Source organism: Canis lupus, chromosome 28 (assembly GCF_003254725.2).
Source record: "Canis lupus dingo isolate Sandy chromosome 28, ASM325472v2, whole genome shotgun sequence".
Taxonomy (NCBI): domain Eukaryota; kingdom Metazoa; phylum Chordata; class Mammalia; order Carnivora; family Canidae; genus Canis; species Canis lupus.
Genome location: NC_064270.1, coordinates 14,061,240 through 14,078,256, shown reverse-complemented (window position 1 = coordinate 14,078,256; position 17,017 = coordinate 14,061,240). Strand labels below are relative to the sequence as shown.

The 17,017-nt window shown below is 49.2% G+C and overlaps 1 long non-coding RNA gene across 7 annotated transcripts; it reads left to right on the top strand.

Annotated features, from left to right (window-relative positions):
• Positions 1-1,561: 1,561 nt before the first annotated feature.
• LOC112672219 (uncharacterized) lies at positions 1,562-11,652 on the top strand. Of its 7 annotated transcripts, none has more exons than XR_003144134.3 (5): positions 1,562-1,674; positions 2,541-2,639; positions 2,856-2,946; positions 9,116-9,286; positions 10,426-11,652. It is a non-coding gene; the product is annotated as an uncharacterized LOC112672219 (long non-coding RNA). The 7 variants fall into 7 exon arrangements; XR_007406828.1 differs by having other exon boundaries at positions 7,344-9,286; XR_007406829.1 differs by lacking the exon at positions 10,426-11,652 and adding an exon at positions 9,931-10,111 and having other exon boundaries at positions 7,344-9,286.
• The last annotated feature ends 5,365 nt before the right edge of the window (positions 11,653-17,017 follow it).

Genomic DNA, 17,017 nt, shown 5'->3' with positions numbered 1-17,017 from the left:
ATGAAGTCACTCTGGAAAAGCTTTACACTGAAACCCCTTCTCCATGAAACGAAGACTAAGTCTACGATGCTGAACCTATAACCTAACCCCACCTCTATGACAGGGCAGCTCCTCACCCCCTCTGAGCTTCAGCTTCAAAAGGAGAGTCATAACTGCTGTGGGGGGCTGTGGTGCAAGCCTGCGTTTCCCTCGGTGCTGAGGGAGGGTCTCCAACCATCACCCTGCCCTGTCACACTTCCTTGGACTTGTCTCTGCTGAAGAGAGCTGTTCCACCTAAGATCATGCCTTTCCCCGGGCAGCCTATATCCACTGCCTTGTCACCATGCGCATACGAAGGCCCAGCCACCTCTCTGTACCTTGGGACACTTCAAAAGGGCCATCCCTGCCTCAAAGTCCCTCTTGAAGTTGGCAAAGGCCTTTTTGGAGACTGCAGCACTGCCCAATTTCTTCCTCTGTCCCATCCTGCTTCTTTCCAGCTCCTTCTTTTGCACTAGTGATAATTCCAAGGGCACTCCCCAATAAAGTTCCAGCATCATGGTCGCCATCCCAAAGTCTGCTTTCAGATCCAACCTGCAGACAAGTCCTGCCTACCTAGCCATGGGCTACTGCAGGACAAAGGGGTTTCATAAAGTGCCACATAGCTGTTGCTGCCTATCATCATCATTGTCCTCCTCCTCCTCATCATCATCATTGTTATAGAAGGCTCTGCCTAGCTGATGTGATGAGGTCAGCATATTTTGGCCAAGAAGTCCAGGGAAAGAACACTCAGTCTTCTTTTTTCTCCTAAGGACAAGGTTCTTTACACTCTGCCTTTTGTCATCTGATTAGACTGACATTTCCAGATTGACCAGACTATACCTCAGGAAGCACAGCCATGGTCCCAAGGATCTAGGGGTTCAAACTGCCGAGGTTCCATTACCCATATCTCATTCTTTGCCCCAAGAATCAGGAGCTAAGTGCCCACTGTATATCTGTCCTATACCCTCTGGATGTATTCCTAGCTGGGCTCCCTACCCTTTTATTTAAAGCATGTACTTTCCTCCCATGGACCAAAACCTCCAGTGGGGTGACAACAGTTCTCATGAGACCTGAGAACAGGGTCTCCTCTTCTTTCAGCCAAGACTTACTTCCTTCTTGGCCTTGTTTACAGCCTCCCTACCCCCACCAAAATAAAGCAAGCCCAGGATCCCTCTCCTAGGGAATAGGGAGGAGCATAGGCAACAGTCTTAGATTATTGTTACCCTTCTAAGTATGCCCACAGTCTGACTACTGGGCCCACAGCCTTGTCAGCATTTTGGAGTCACGTGGCAGGTAGGGACACTGCCGGGTGAATCAGATCTTCTACTCTGTCCCTGCTCCTGGGCCCTGACCTAGAATGTGTGCTTCTCAGGAGTGCAGTGTCCTGCATCTCTTCTAGAGCTTTCCCTGCAAAGCTGCAGACACTGAGCCAGGAGCCAGGGATGTGGGGGATGGAAGTTTCTCATCCTACCCTTCATTCTGACATCACAGGCCTCACTTTCTGACACTAATTGGTTGCCATGGAAACCAGTTCCTTAAAGTACACGACAACTTGAGGTGGAGGGAGGGAGGGCTACAGGAGCCAGCCCTGCCACAAAGAACCCACAGAGTCCCTCAGCATCAAGCAGGGCTGCCCAGAGTCCCTATCCTCTGCCAGTACGTATGCTTTGCACATAAGGAGAAAAGTCCACCAGCTCAGGAAAATGCCCCACAACTGCACAAAAATAATCCTAATTCACCACTCCTACCATTTCCCACTACATTCGGAAGTCTGTCTTATCTTTGAGTGGTGAGATCTTGCTGTAAAGTCGTAGTCCAAACAAGAAAAGTCAGCCACAGGGGATTCCTGGGTGGCTCAGCGGTTTAGCGCCTGCCTTCGGCCCAGGGCATGATCCTGGAGACCCAGGATCGAGTCCCACATCGGGCTCCCTGCATGGAGCCTGCTTCTTCCTCTGCCTGAGTCTCTGCCTTTCTCTCTCTCTCTGTGTCTCTCATGAATAAATAAAATCTTAAAAAAAAAAAAAAAGAAAGAAAAAGAAAAGTCAGCCACTTACCTTGGAAAAAATGGATATCAGATGTGATGTGGGCCTCTCTCTCCCAGTCCTAGACCAGAAGTCATCTTTTCTAAGAAACTGTCCTTAACTAGCTAATCTCCCATCCTCAACGTCATCCCCGTCACACACACACACACACACACACACACACACACACACACATTTACTCCTCTTACCACTTACTCTAGAGCTTACACATTCTTTTTTTTTTTTTAAGATTTATTTGAGAGAGAGAGAATGAGAGAGAGAGGGAGGGAGGGGAAGCAGAGGAAGAGAGAGAATCCTGAAGCAGACTCCTGCTGAGCACGAAGCCTGACACAGGGCTTGATCCCAGTACCCTGAGATCCTGACCTGAGCCAAAACCAAGAGTCTGGCTGCCTAATCAACTGAGCCACCCAGACTCCCCTTACACATTCTTTTAGTCATTCATTCATTCAACAAATATTTACAAGCCTCTGTGTGTTGTAGATCCTGTGCTAGGTATGAGGGATACAGCCGAGAGCTGATAGGAACCTGTCTGATAGGAGCTCACTGTCAGCATCTTCTATACTCATTCTCATCCCTTTAGTAAGTATCTCTGGGTTTTCTTTTTTTATTCTAGTCCCCCAGTGCGGTAAGCCATCTAGCAGCTGATAGGGTGGGGTGCAATTTGCTTAGTAATCCCCTTCCACCCCTGGGCTTTCCAAGAGTGGAGACCTAGAGCCTATCAATATACATCTTTGCCTGACACTAGCTCCAAGATTTGGGGCCCCTCAGCCTTCCATGTCACTCCATTGCTCTCAGAACCAACCTCTCAAGGACCCTGGATTCTTCCACTGTCTTTCAAGACCAAGAAGCAGAAGAATGGATGGGACTTGAGGATGGAAGCAGAAAGGTATGTCTCCTGTGTGTCACTGTGTGTCCACTGGAATGGGTGCATGGGCATCAGATAAACAACCATGCCTTCATCCATCTGCATCTGCTGTCACTCACATGCACTTATGTTGGCTATATCTGTGACTTCTCCCAAATCAGCCAGTATGGGGATGTGAGCATGTGTGTGATTCCACTTATGAGCGTGAGTGAGCATGTGTTCAGGGGAAGGCGAATTTAGGGGTATGTCTCTATGTGTGTTTTTTCCAAATGCTTGGCTTTTTTCAAAATGGCTTAGAGCACTACTGTCATTTATGGGGTTTAAAATGTCAGAACAGGGCCCGTGGGGAGGCAGGGGAGATTAAACTGCAAACAGTGAAGGTTATAGATGACGTTTCTGATAGGCTGACAGGCAGACTCAAATGATGCTGCACTTTAGCAATCATTTAAACACACACACACACACACACACGTGCGCGCGCATGCACACACACACACACACACACCAGATCATCTCTCCATATTTTAATGGCACATTCTGAAGGCTGAAAACATAAAAGGCCATATCTAGAAAACCACAGCTCTGCTTTCAGGACCCTCAGGTGACTGGGGTGTGTGTGTGTGTGTGTGTGTACTCAAGTGCATCTACCTGCCCCAAATGAACACACATGCTTATTTGTATTTTAGAGTCTATATAGGTTAATTCCACCTCATTTTTACATAGTGCCCTACATAATTAACAACATATATCACATCTGACAGACTATCTGACCATTGTAACTACTTGTATAAAGTAGGCAGGGGCAAGATTACTACCCCTATTTTACAGATAAAAGAATACTGAGGCTCAAAGAGGTCCAATGGGTTTCCCAAGACCACTCAATGGGAAGTAACAAAACTAAGGTTCTCAACCCAGGCAATATTTTAGAATCACCTGTAGAGCTTTGAAATCCCATCATGCCCCCAGAGATTCCAATTCAGTTGCTCTGGAGGTGCCCTTATAGTATGTTTTTGAAGACCCCTGGTAATTCTAACAGGTAGGGTATAACCCAGGTGTCTGATTATGCTCACATCCCTTCCATGTGAATGTGGATTCCAGTCTCCTTCCTTCTCAAGGCCTATCTCTGCATCTACTTCCCAGAAGACTTACTTCCCAAGAGGAACAGATCCTCTATTTCTTCTGTATCACCCTGACTCCCCACCCCTCCCTTTCCCACCCCTTTCTAAGACTGTGGAGGCTTTAAAAAATGCTCAGCTCAGCCTGGTGAGTGAATACACTATTGGCTGTGTGCCCACAGTTGTGGCAACCTGATAAGGGGCAGACTGTGTTGTCTCAACAAGAGGGAAGGAGGAAAACTAGCCCCACTTGGCCTGTCAGCCAGAAGAAGGCCAAGGGGGAGAGGAGCAGGCCTAGGTGACCTAGGGTGAGAGGAAAAAGGGAAAGAGATGGAAAAAAGAGAAAGGAGAAGAAGAGAAGGAGACCCCTTGGAAGATTATTCCAACCAGCTACATGTTTAAACTACCTCACTTGGCCACTGCCAGAGTGGTGGCCTAGCACAGCCATGAGGAGCCCCCTGCCTGGGCTTGAATCCTAGTTTCTTCTTACTAGTTGCAACTTTGGGCAACTACTTAACATCTCTGTGCCTCAGTTTCCTTATCATTAAAATACTGATTATAATAATAGTACCTGCTTCATAGGATCTCCAGGAGGATTCAGAGAATTCATGTAAAGTCCCTGAAATAGCATTAAGTACTAGGTAGAGGTTAACTTATTATTCTGCAAAATTTGATGCTTTGGAACTCTCCCTCCTTGAAACTCTTCCTATCTTCCTGAACATTCCTTCTCAGTCTCCCTTGCTAGCCCTGTTTCTCTGCCCTCCCTCTGAGTCACTAGTTCTCAGCCGGAGGAACTCTTACAGCTTACTCCCAGAGATTCAGGTTGTCTATCTGGGGTAGGGCCTACATATGGGTGTTTTTCAAGCTCCCTGGCTGATCCAAATGTGTCACCAAGGTTGACACCACCCCTTTGAGTGCTATTCCTCCCTAAGTCTCTGCTCTTACCCCCTCTCTCCTCACTTGTTCTTCCCAAGTAACTGACCTTCCCATGGCCTTAATTACCATCCAAAAGCCAGTGACTCCCCAGTCCATGTCTTCTGATAGGACTTCTTTTCTGAACTCCATGAGCTATTTTTGGCTCCCTACCAGACACCTTAATTTCCACATATGTGACCATCAAGTTCTTAATGGCCTCTTAGCCTCCTGCATATTTGCACTGAGATGTTCTCTAGATGACTCCCCCCTCCCCGCCCCAAGTACAAGTCCCAATCAAAACTCAATAATTTGCACTTTCCACCCAAACCTACTCTATACCTCCTCTATTCCCCATCTGTGTCACTTCAGATTGTTCACCCAGGCTAGAACTGGCAGCCAGCCAGGGATCCCCTCCCTCATCCCCACACCTGGTCAGGTAGAAAATTCTGTCAGTTTTCCAAAGACACTCTGAAGCCTCACTCCTTGATATCCCCACCCTGCCGCCATGCACAGGTCTAAGAGCCACCTCACCCCTCTCCCACCTCCAGTTATTCTGGATGCACCTTTCCCCCATTTTCTTCATCATCCTCAGAGCTATTTTTATTTTTATTTTTGGAAATACAAATCACTCCACTACTAAAGCCCTTCCGGATAGAAGTCAACTTGCACAGCCACAGCCTTTTATTACCTGTCCCCTTCCACTGGCATCCCTCGAAGTGACCCCACCCTCTGTGCTTTGGTTCTCCCAGTGTGGCAGGCTGTCGGACACCTCAAGGCTTTTGCATCTGCCATTCCCCCAGCCTGAAATGCTCTTCTCTTCCCCTGCCATTCTGCCCACATTTACAAATGAGCTGAAGTACCACCTCCTCTAGGAAGTCCTACTTGACTGACCACTCTCTTTTTGTCCCCATCACACCCTGTTGTGTTGGCTTCTCACTGTGCCTTCTGTTGCTTCGTTTTCATGTCTGTCTCCCGCACTGGACTGTGATTATCTGGAAGGCATGAGCCCTGTCTTATTTGTCCTTGAGGAGTACAGTGAGTAGGGATGAGGTCAGACTCCAAGTTCTATAGGGGGTGTTAATAGACTGTTTGGTTCCCTTGACTAATGCACTTAGTGAAGAATACTTTGGGTTATGCTCTGGATTTTGTGTATTTATTTGGGTTGTTTGGTTGTTGCGTTTTGTTTTTAAGAAGGACGCCTGGGTGGCTCAGGGTGTGATCCCGGGATCCGGGATTGAGTCCCACATTGGGCTCCTTGCAGAGAGCCTGCTTCTCCCTCTGCCTGTGTCTCCGCCTCTCTCTCTCTCTCTCTCTCTCCCTCTCTCTCTCAGGAATAAAGAAATAAAAAAAATTTTTTTTAAAGGGACACCCTGGTGGCTCAGTGGTTGAGCATCTGCCTTTGGCTCAGGATGTGATCCTAGGGTCCAGGATCGAGCCCCGCATTGGGCTCCTTGAGGGGAGCCTGCTTCTCCCTCTGCCTATGTCTCTGCCTCTCTCTGTGTCTCTCATAGATAAATAAATCTTTTAAAAAAGGTTTTATTTATAGAGACAGAGAGACAGCACAAGTGTGAGGGGCAGAGGGAGAGGGAGAGAGAAAAGTATCAAGCAGATTCCATGTAGAGCATAGAGTCTGATGTGGGGCTCGATCCCAGGACTCTGAGATCATGACTTGAGCTGAAACCAAGAGTCAGTGCTTAACTGACTGAGCTACCCAGGCACACCTATTTATTTTTGGTTGTTGTTATTGTTGTTGTTTTAAGTAGGCTCCATGCCCATTGTGGGGCTTGAACTCACAAACCTGAGATTAAGAGTTGCATGCTCAGGATGCCTGGGTGGATCAGTGGTTGAGTATCTGCCTTTGGCTCAGGTCATGATCCCAGGGTCTTGGGATTGAGTCCCACATCAGGCTCCCTGCAGAAAGCCTGCTTTGCCTCTCTCTGTGTGTCTCTCATGAATAAATAAATAAAATCTAAAAACAAACAAAAAAAGAGTTGCATGCTCTCCTGGCTGAGCCAGCCAAGTACTCCTAGTCTCTGGATTTTGAAGGGTAGCTTCCTTGCTCCCAGAGCCAAGCAGAGACTAGGTATGAACAAAGTGACCCAAATAAGCCATTCGCCTGACACTGTACCCTAAAGTTCCTCCCCTGGGTCTGCCTCTCCAGGCCCCAGAATTAGGAGCTCTGACCATCATAACGCCTGGTGCCCTTTTGTGGCCCAACCGAAGTGAGTGGAGGCTTCTCTCCTCTCTTTCATTTGAGATCAGGCTGGAATGCTGCCAAAGGATCCTTCAGAGAGAAACCAAGAAAAGCAAGCAAGCAAATAGACCTATAAATACTTAGAAATGCAGAAATGGTCAGAATGTAAGTGTCTGTTTCTAATTTGTCACCAGTGCCTAACGGAGAACATTCAAGAGTTACCTTCTGGGGGCACCTCAGTGGCTCAGCCAATTAAGTGTCTGACTTGATTTCAGCTCACGTCATGATCTCAGGGTCCTGGGATTGAGCCCTGTGTGAGCCCCTGCTCTTCGGGGAGGCTACTTGTCTCCCTCTCCCTCTGCCCCTTCCCCCCTTTCTTCCCCACCCCCAAATAAATAAATACATCTTAAAAAAAAAAAAGAATTGCCTTCTGGACCTTGTAACCCTTGCCTAAGAGAGTGCAGTCAAAAGCCACCTTCTTGAGGTGCTTGGGTGGCTCAGTCAGTTAAATGTTTGCCTTCGGCTCAGGTCATGATCCCAGGGTTCTGGGATCCAGTCCCACCTCAGGCTCCCTGCTTAGCTGGGAGTCTGCTGGTCCATCTGCTTGTGTATTCTCTTTTTCTCCCCTACCCCCGTCAAATAAATAAGTGAAATCTTTAAAACAAGACAAAAAAAAAAAAAAAAAAAAAAAAAAGAAGACACCCTCTCTTCCCACCATTGCCCAAGGAAGGCACTAGGCAGGAATCCTAGTCCCATCCCAGGCAGATGGGCAGCTGAAAAGTCACAATTCTTATAGCCAGCGAAATTGAGGGCTCGAAATTGAAGCAAGCTCTCAATCTCCACAGAAGTGGAAGGTGAAGGCCATCAATGGTCTAGAGCAACGGGAAAAGTCAGGGTCCCAGAGACTAGCCAGCAGACAGAATGTGGTCTCTGGGACAATCAGAGCAGTGTTTGCCTCACAAATGGCTGGATTTGCCCTGCCAGACCCCTGCTTGCTAATATTCCTAGAGCCCTTGCCATGTGTCGGCCCTGTGCCAAACACTAGATTAGTCTGAGCAGCTTTCACCATAACCCTATGAAATAGGGACTATTATTATTCCTGCTACAGATGAGGAAACTGACTGTGAGTGAGGCTAAGTGACTTTCCCACGGTCACAAAGCTGGTAAGTGGCTAAGCTAGGATTCAAATTCAGACAGTCTGACTCCAAAACTATAGGTTCTTTACCTCCATGGTGTACTGCCTAACACATACAGCAGGTGATTATTCAATATTTGCTAATGGTAATAATAGCTAACATTTATTGAACATTTAACATGTGCTGAGTACTGTGTTAAGCACTTTATAGGCATTATTTTATTCACTAGCAGGTACTATTATTATCCCTGTATTATAGATGAGAACACTGAGGCTTTAAAAAGTTAAGAGCATTGTCCATGGCCCCAAAACTGGTAGGTGAAAGAACTGGAATACAAACCCAGGGGGATGGATAAGTGAATGACCAGAAATGACCAGAGAGGCACAGATAATTCCCCCCACCAGCACCACTACCACCCTGGAGTGTCCTTGAAGGCAAGAGGCCTTTCCAGGAGCTCTGACAAGGTGGCTAACACCTTGGTAAAGGCTGTCTGTAAGCTTTTATCTATTTTTAAAAATATTTTATTTATTTGAGAGAGAAAGAAGCCCTAGAGAGACAGATCAAGCACAAGTGGGGGGCAGGGGGAAAGGGAGAAACAGGCTCCCTGCTCAGCAGGCAGCACAACATGGGGTTCTTTCCTGGGACTCTGGGATCATGACCTGAGCCAAAGGCAGATGCTTAATCGACTGAGCCACCCAGGTACCCCTGTGAGCTTTAGCTAAAACTACGTCCTGGTAGACACCTCCAGTCTGGATAGCTTTACCAAGTTTAGGGCCCAGTGTACTCAGAAGTAGCACTAGAAGTCTGGGCCAGTTCCTTCTTTCTCCCAGGCCTCTCCAGACATCCTCTCACCAGCTGTATCCACTCACAATAGTCTGGCACTTGGAATCTGGTTGTGTATGAGGACCCCCAAATCCAGAAAACCAGAGCCTCCAGGACCTTCCCCTTCAGCAATTCCTGGCGGATGCTTTTAGTTGCTGAGTCTCCGGCTTTGGCTCCTGGTAGGAATCCTTACACAGCCATCGGGGTACCTAAGGAAAGAGGGATAGAGGAGGGAAGAAGCCCATTCCTAGCCTCTCCTCCCCATCTCCTCACCCTCCCCAAAGCCTTGCAGGCGGCCCCCACCACCTCCAAGCCCGCAGAGTTTCTCACCTCAGGCAAAGGCAGATGATGGCAGAGCTGGGGAGCAGAACTTAACTGAGCCTGGGGCACTGCAAATCCCTGTCATTAGTATTTAGGGAATGGGGGGGGGGGGGATGGAGAGCAGGAAGGAGGGAGGCAGGGAGAGAAAGGTCGAGATGCTTGGAGATGCAGAGATAGAGATGGAGACGGATACGCGGAGAGGTTGCAGAGAGAGGAGAGGAGGGAGTGAGGGAGGAAAAGGAAGAAGGCTGAGGAGGGTGGCAGAGAGGCAGAGGAAGGGGGGAGGAGAGAGACAGAGCCAGTTGCTTTATTCATGGCTGGTGATATTATAGACTGAGTGAAAATCACATTATCGTAATGGGAAAGTTAGAGTTGCTGAGATGATGCCCTGAAGCCTCGGCGCTGATTGGGGTGTGATTGCTATCTGTATTTATATGTAGAAAGCAAAGTTCACTGCCAGTTCAAGATGGTGGCGGCTGCTTTATGCAACATAATTCTTCAGTAGGGAGACGCCCGGAGCGAGCGGAGCCAGGCGCGCCGGGAGTGGCCAGGCGAGCCCGGCCGGACGCCGGACGCCGGAGCGCGCGCTGGAGCCGGCGCTGGAGCCTGGGCCCGAGCCGCGCCGTCCGCCCGCAGAGCTGCGGGGACGCGCCCGCGGGGACGCCCGGCCCAGTCCCCGGCCGGACCCCAGGTGCGGCCACAGCCCGGCTCGAGGCCCAGGGCGGGCGGGGGCCAGCGGGGCGCCAGCAGGAGCAGCCCCCGCCCCCGCTCCTCCCGGGCCCGCCTACGGTGCGGCCCACGGCCCCGCGGTCCGAGCGCTTGAACCGATTGCTCGGGACTCCCGCACCCCAGCCCCTCCCGCACTCCCGTGATAGAATTCTGACCCTAAAATAAATGTCAGGACGTTTTTTTCCCCCCAGGATAACTGCTTGGATGCTTTTTCTGACATCTCAGATTTCTTGACGTTTTCCCTCTTCAATTTTTTTTTTTTTTTTAGGGACCTCTCCTGTGCTGGTGCCTCGCCCCCCGCCAACTCCACCCCACTAGTGGTCTCCGCTGCCACTGCCCGTGGAGCAGCCCAGTGCTGGGATGAGAAAGGACCCGTCCCTACCGATGGGTGAATGGGTGCGATCCTGAACTGCGGGGCAGGCAGATCCCCACACCCCAGGCCCTGCCCCACTCTTGAGGATCATCCAGTCAGGGAGAGGGATGAGGGTTGTCAGGGCTGCCAGAGCCATCTTTTGAGCTCAGACCACCTTTTGCTTGAGGCCTATTTCCCTCAAGGCTTTGGGGGAAAAATGGGGCAGGGCTGGGCCCCACCCTAGAATTGCCAGATAAAATGCAGGGTGGTGGTCAGCCTGGGTGGCTCAGCGGTTTGGCGCCTGCTTTCGGCCCAGGGCCTGATCCCGGAGACCTGGGATGGGGTCCCGCGACGGGTTCCCTGCGTGGGGCTCCCTGCGTGGGGCCCGCTCCTCCCTCTGCCTGTGTCTCTGCCCCTCCCTCTCTCTTTCTCTCTCTGTGTTTCTCATGAATAAATAAAAAAATAAAATCTTAAAAAAATGCAGGATGACCATTACATTTGAATTTCAGGTAAACAACAAATAGCTTTTTAGTATAAGTATATCCCAAATACTGCATAAGATATACTTGAACTAAATTTGTTGTTTATCTGAATTTCAAATTTAACTGGGCATCCTGAATTTTTATTTGCTGAATCTGGTAAGCTGCCCTACTCCCACCTTGCCTACTGACCTCAGGTTTTGGGGTTTGGTTTTTGTTGTTGTTGTTGTTGTTGTTTCAGATTTATTTATTTGAAAGAGAGGAGAGAGAAAAAGGGGGTGGGGAGGAGCAAAGGGAGAGGGAGAGAGAATCTCAAGCAGACACCCTGCTGAGCCCCTAGAGGGATGCTGGGCTCCATCTCATGACCCTGAGACTGTGACCTGAGCTGAAATCGAGTCTGATGCTTAACAGACTGAGCCATTCAGGCACCCCTATTGACCTCAGCTTTTATATTGATTTACTGAAGGGGAGGCAGTGCCCTTGAATGGAAAGAGCCAGATTAATAGCTGTGTGGCTTTGGGCCAGTTTTTAATCTGGACCATCAATCCCCTTATCTGATCAGTAGGAGATAATAATACCTACTTTACAGGATGGTTGTAGCCATTAATGAGATATAACGTGTAAGTGTAAAATACCTGGCATAAAATAAACATTCATTAAATGATGACTATAAAATATCAATACTCATATTCCCTGAAGGTGCCCTCTTTATTCCCTTCTCATGTCTATTCTAGGCTTCTTGGAAGTCAAAAGGCTTGTAATCAGGATCTCTACTCTGGAAGTTGCTGCCAGAATGGGGGAATCCCAGGGACAGACTTATCATAGGATGGTTGCCCTCAGCAGCCTGACCCTACCAGGTCCACTGAGAGTTCTGGAAAGCTGGAAAGCTGCAAGGGTGAAGTAGGCACTAAGAACAAGCCCTATCCCCAGCCCCTCATCAAGCCCCACACATTCCAGGTAACTCTCCTAAGTGTAAAGGACGCACTAGAGTCTACCTTCCTTGGGACTGATAAATCTCCCTTTCTCCTGGGAAGATGGAGGGTGGGGTGGGGTAGCTATAAAATGCTGAACAGGAAGGCGGGGAGGTCTGCCTATCTGTGAGGCCACAGAATGGGCCATCCCATCAGGCCAAACCCCTCTCCATCCTCTGGCAGAGGCCCATGTTGAGGACTCATCAACCGGAAATTAGTAATCCCTCAGGGTCTCTGTCCCCCCCACCCCGCCGGCCCCCGCTCTCGTATCTCAGCCTCAGCTCAGAACTGACTTGGCAAAGTTGAAGAGACAGTGTGCAAAGTTCTGAGTCCCACTGAGGCAGACTGGATTCCAGTATCTTCTGTATGATCTTTTGCTCCTCTCCCTCATAGAAGGATGGGATTGTTTTCCTCCCCTCAGTTCAGGTGTTACTGATACTGAAGAGGAACAAATAAATGGCTCCCAGTACCCCTGAGTCCCAGAGAATTTGGTAGCCAGACCCCAGCCTTGTCTCTGAAGGAAGCCAATTCATGGGTGGGCAAATAGTAGCATATTGCCTTCTCCTTCAAGAGGTGACAGAGTCAGCATTACAGTGCCAGGCAGATTATGTAAATGTGAAGCAACCAGCAAAATGCAATAGGGAGTGGTAGGGTCTGTAGCTGCACCTCAAAAGCACATGCCTCTCCTAAAGGCATTCCACTTCATATTCCTTTGCTTGGGTTTTTTTGGGTTTTTTTTTGTTTTTGTTTTTGTTTTTTTTGTTTGTTTGTTTGTTTTTAATTCATGAGAGACACTGAGAGAGAGAGAGGCAGAGACATAGGCAGAGGGAGAAGTAGGCTCCATGCAGGGAGCTCCATGCAGAACTGGATCCTGGGACTCTGGGATCACACCCTGAGCCAAAGGCAGACACTCAACGACTGAGCCACCCAGGCGGTCCCCTTTGCTTGTCTTAAACACTGTGCTCAGGGCAGCCCCGGTGGCGCAGCGGTTTAGCGCCGCCTGCAGCCCAGGGTGTGATCCTGGGGACCCCGGGATACAGTCCCACGTCGGGCTCCCTGAACGGGGCCTGCTTCTCCCTCTGCCTGTGTCTCTGCCTCTCTCTGTGTCTCTCATGAATGAATAAATAAATAAAAATTTAAAAATAAATAAATAAACGCTATGCTCAGGTCGCTTGGGTGGCTCAGCCATTGAGTGTCTGCCTTTGGCTCAGGGTGGGATTCCAGAGTCCGAGGATCGAGTTCTGCATGGAGCTCCCTGGGTGGAGCCTACTTCTCCCTCTGCCTGTGTCTCTGCCTCTCTCTCGCTCAGTGTCTCTCATGAATAAATAAATAAATTTAGAGAAAATAATAATATAAAATAGTGTGCTCAGCAAAGACTCAAGATGCCCTGATTTGGTCTTTTGGGTAACCCCCTAGTTTCTTGATCTTTCTAGTGACACACCTATCCCTAGCTATAGGGTCATGAAGTATTAACACAGAGTAGAGATACAATATGTACAGAGACACATTGACCTATAAAGATGCACAGGGTCAGGCAGCCCCGGTGGCCCAGCAGTTTAGCGCTGCCTTCGGTCCGGGATGTGATCCTGGAGTCCCAGGATCAAGTCCCATGTCGGGCTCCCTGCATGGAGCCTGCTTCTCCCTCTGCCTGTGTCTCTGCCCCACCGCTGTCTCTCATGAATAAATAAATAAAATCTAAAAAAAAAAAAGATGCACAGGGTCACCTGTGTATACATCAATATCAGACAGCAAAGAAGCAGAGCATCTGTAAGAAAGCATAAGGACACTCACAGAGGAGCTCCCTATCGCCAGCTTGCTTTTCTCCCCTCTATCTCCTCTTCCTCCTCCTTGTTCACTCACTGGGACAAAGGTCCGTTGCTTACACTGTCTCAGTCCCTCTCTCATCTCCCTGGTAATGGTACTCTGTAGAGCCCAAAGGATGTGCTTGGAAATGGGGTGGAAGGCACTCTGCACAGTTGACCCATAAGGTAGAGCCAACACATTTGCATGTGGGGCCTCTGGAACGCCCCTGCTACTTTTGAGCCTCATGATTCGCCTGCAATGGGGCAGGAAACTGACAAGGAGTTCCACAGACTCCTTGATATCAGGAAGTTGAACTCCAATCCTAGTGGTTTAAGGCCATGTTTGTTATGGACTCCATCAGGATGTATGGTGATCCTCTCCCAAGGCTAAACCAGGCAGTCCTCAGACTTCCTGGGGACTGAGCCATAAGGTAGAAGAGGCCTTACAAACTCGGGCTACCGATGCTAGAATGATCCGGATATGGAATGTAGAGTCTGGAGCTTTTTCCCTGCTCCTTCTGACCCATTCTATCTTTGGCCATCAGTACTAGAACCTAGGTAGCCTCCTTTTAGACTTGGTCATTTCAGCAAAACAGAAGTAGATCAGTCAGTTGCAATAAATAAAAGAAATTAAAATCCAGTGCTCTTAAAAAAATAAAAATGAAATCCAGTGCTCTTTCAAAGATTCTGGAGAACTGATTTTCAGATCGTTTGCTGTTTGGAAGTATCTGTGTTCCTGTCCCTTCCCTTCCAGAATTATAAGTAACACTTGTCACTGCAAGCATCTTATCAAAGCTGGGATGTCCAAATCACACAGGCATCAGGAGAGGACTCCTCAGATGAGGTTTTGTCATCTGAGAGCTGCAAGAGGGAGTCCAAAGAAATGATCTCTGTCCTGTCTTGAAGACACGAGTCTCTGAGAATGAAAGTGAGACCTCTCCAAGGGTAGGAATCTTGGGTGGCAGCTGGTTTATTCAGATTCCTCTGAGGTTCCAGCTTTACATCCCTTTGGGCTTGTGTCTGTGCAGCTATGTTGGGGGGGAGGGATTGTGCATATGTCCTTGATCCCTAGAATGACCCAGCAAGAGGAACTGAGGTTTGGGGGAGAACACTCTTTTCATGGTGAAGGGAAAAAAGATGAGGCACCTGCCCCAGAACACCACCCTCCTTGCTTCATCAGGGAAGAGAGAGCAAAAGATCACCCAGTGCCCCCAGGACAGACAGAGGAAGGGGCTCATCTGCTTAAAAGCTGGAGGCTGAATAAAATGACCCCTGTCCGGGATGGGTATCTAAGGAATGTCTCTAAGGAAATATCACTCTACTCCCCTGGAGGGCCCTGGAGGTAGTTGGTAATCCACCCGTCTCCCCCCACTCCTGTCCCCTATCAACACACACACACACACACACACACACACACACACACATAAATCTTAATTGTGTCCGGGGCTTTTTACAACATTAATTAATCATATTTAGGGCTGTTTCCAGCTGTTGCTGAGGGAAAGAAGGTCCCACACGCCTGTGACTTAGGGTAAATCCAATCAGACAGAGGAATTCTTTGATTCTGGAGGAGCAGAGCATGGGAAAGACACCTCTAATCCCAGAGCCTCTCAGATCCCTGCCTGCTGCCTCCCCCATCACTGCCCTTGCAAACTGATCTGGGCTAGGAAAGGGGAGGGGCTGGGCACTAGGGAGGAGAGGAGGGGAGGGAGGGAAGAGAGGATTAGGAAGGGGCAGGAGGAGCCCTGCTCAAGATGACTGTGGGTTGACTAGAGTGAGGGCCTAGGTCCACCATGCTGACTTGGAGCTTCTGCCCTGTGCTTGGGCTACTTAGTGGGCTCCAGGAAGCCCATGACTCCTGAATAGCCACTGGGCCTGGACTCGTCAGACCAGCAGGTGGGCAGCACTGACCTAATTACAGTTCTGTGCAGCCAGTTTGGTCTAAGAAAGGGCCTCACCCAAGCCTTTCTCTTCCTGTGACTTTTCCCGGACGCCAATGGCATCTCTCCCAGCTCCCTCAGGCTCTCATGTATCTCTGTTTTTGGGTCTGTTTCTCTCTCTTCCTAGGGTTGCATAGCATGATTCTAATGTTCACTGGTATCTGTCTCTGTCTTTCTCTGCCAGTATCTCTAAAATCCTAGCCTACCACCTTGAATCTTCACAGAGGTGTACTTTAAGACAGACATCTTAAGGGGAGGGGGCCTGCCAGGGTGGTGCCAGTGACCTCTTTGGTTTCTGCTGGTAGCCCATTGCTATTCATATGAAGCAGACAAGATGAGAAGTGGGCATGAAAAAGGGGAGGAGCTGCTGCTGAGGGTGGGGGCAGCAAGGGACTGTCCCACCCCTTAGAGACCAGATGGGGGGGCTCCCCCGGGGTGGAAAGTGAGGGTATAGGGCTGTGAGGAAGCCAAACAGACCAAATGGTGGAGACCCTATGCTCCACTCTGTGATGACCCCACCTCAGCATAATCCCTTGTCGAGGCCTTCTGGGTCCTGGCCTAACTGGGCCTAAATAATTGAGAAGCCCATTACAGCTTTGCTGTTTCCTCACTGTCAAGTGTAAACGCTGTACTGGTCGGGTGGGGAAATGGGGCTAATTTGAATTGATAATAGGAAACTCAGGGAAAAGTCATCTATAGTGAGTGAGGAGCGAGCAATCCCCGAGCAGATGCTAAATCTTGTATAATGAAAGAATCTGCCGATGTCAATTATGTACGAGCGTCTTTGCAGTGGTTGGAGGCGGTGGGCGGGTGAGGGAACGGAGGGCTGGGTGCATCCCATAAACCCAAACACCCATCAAAGGCTCATACATATGGAGCGGCAGAGATTACGGCATAAATTTGAATGTTATGAATGTGCATGAGGGACAGGCAGGAAGCCTACCTCGTAAGGGGGTAGGAAAGGAGCTGGTTTTCCGTGCATGTGGACAAGGCAGCTTTTGTCCTCTTGGTCCCTCAGCAGAGTCTCCTCTGTCTCTGCTGTCCCTTTTGCACCAGGTTGTGTGGCAGGATAAAAATGAATGTCAGGATCTGGAGGTGCTGGGCAAGGTATGATTAGCTGTTTTCCTGGGTCCTGGATGTGGGTTCCTGGGGGGCCTTTGGGCCCGAGTTGACCTTGACCCACTGGGAATGTTTCCAGGATGAGATCTTGAGATTGACATGGCCAGAGATAGAGGCATATCTCAAAACACCTGTGACATGAACACAGCTTTCCCTCTCTTCTAATGGGAGAAACAGGTGAGACCTATGTAGGTACT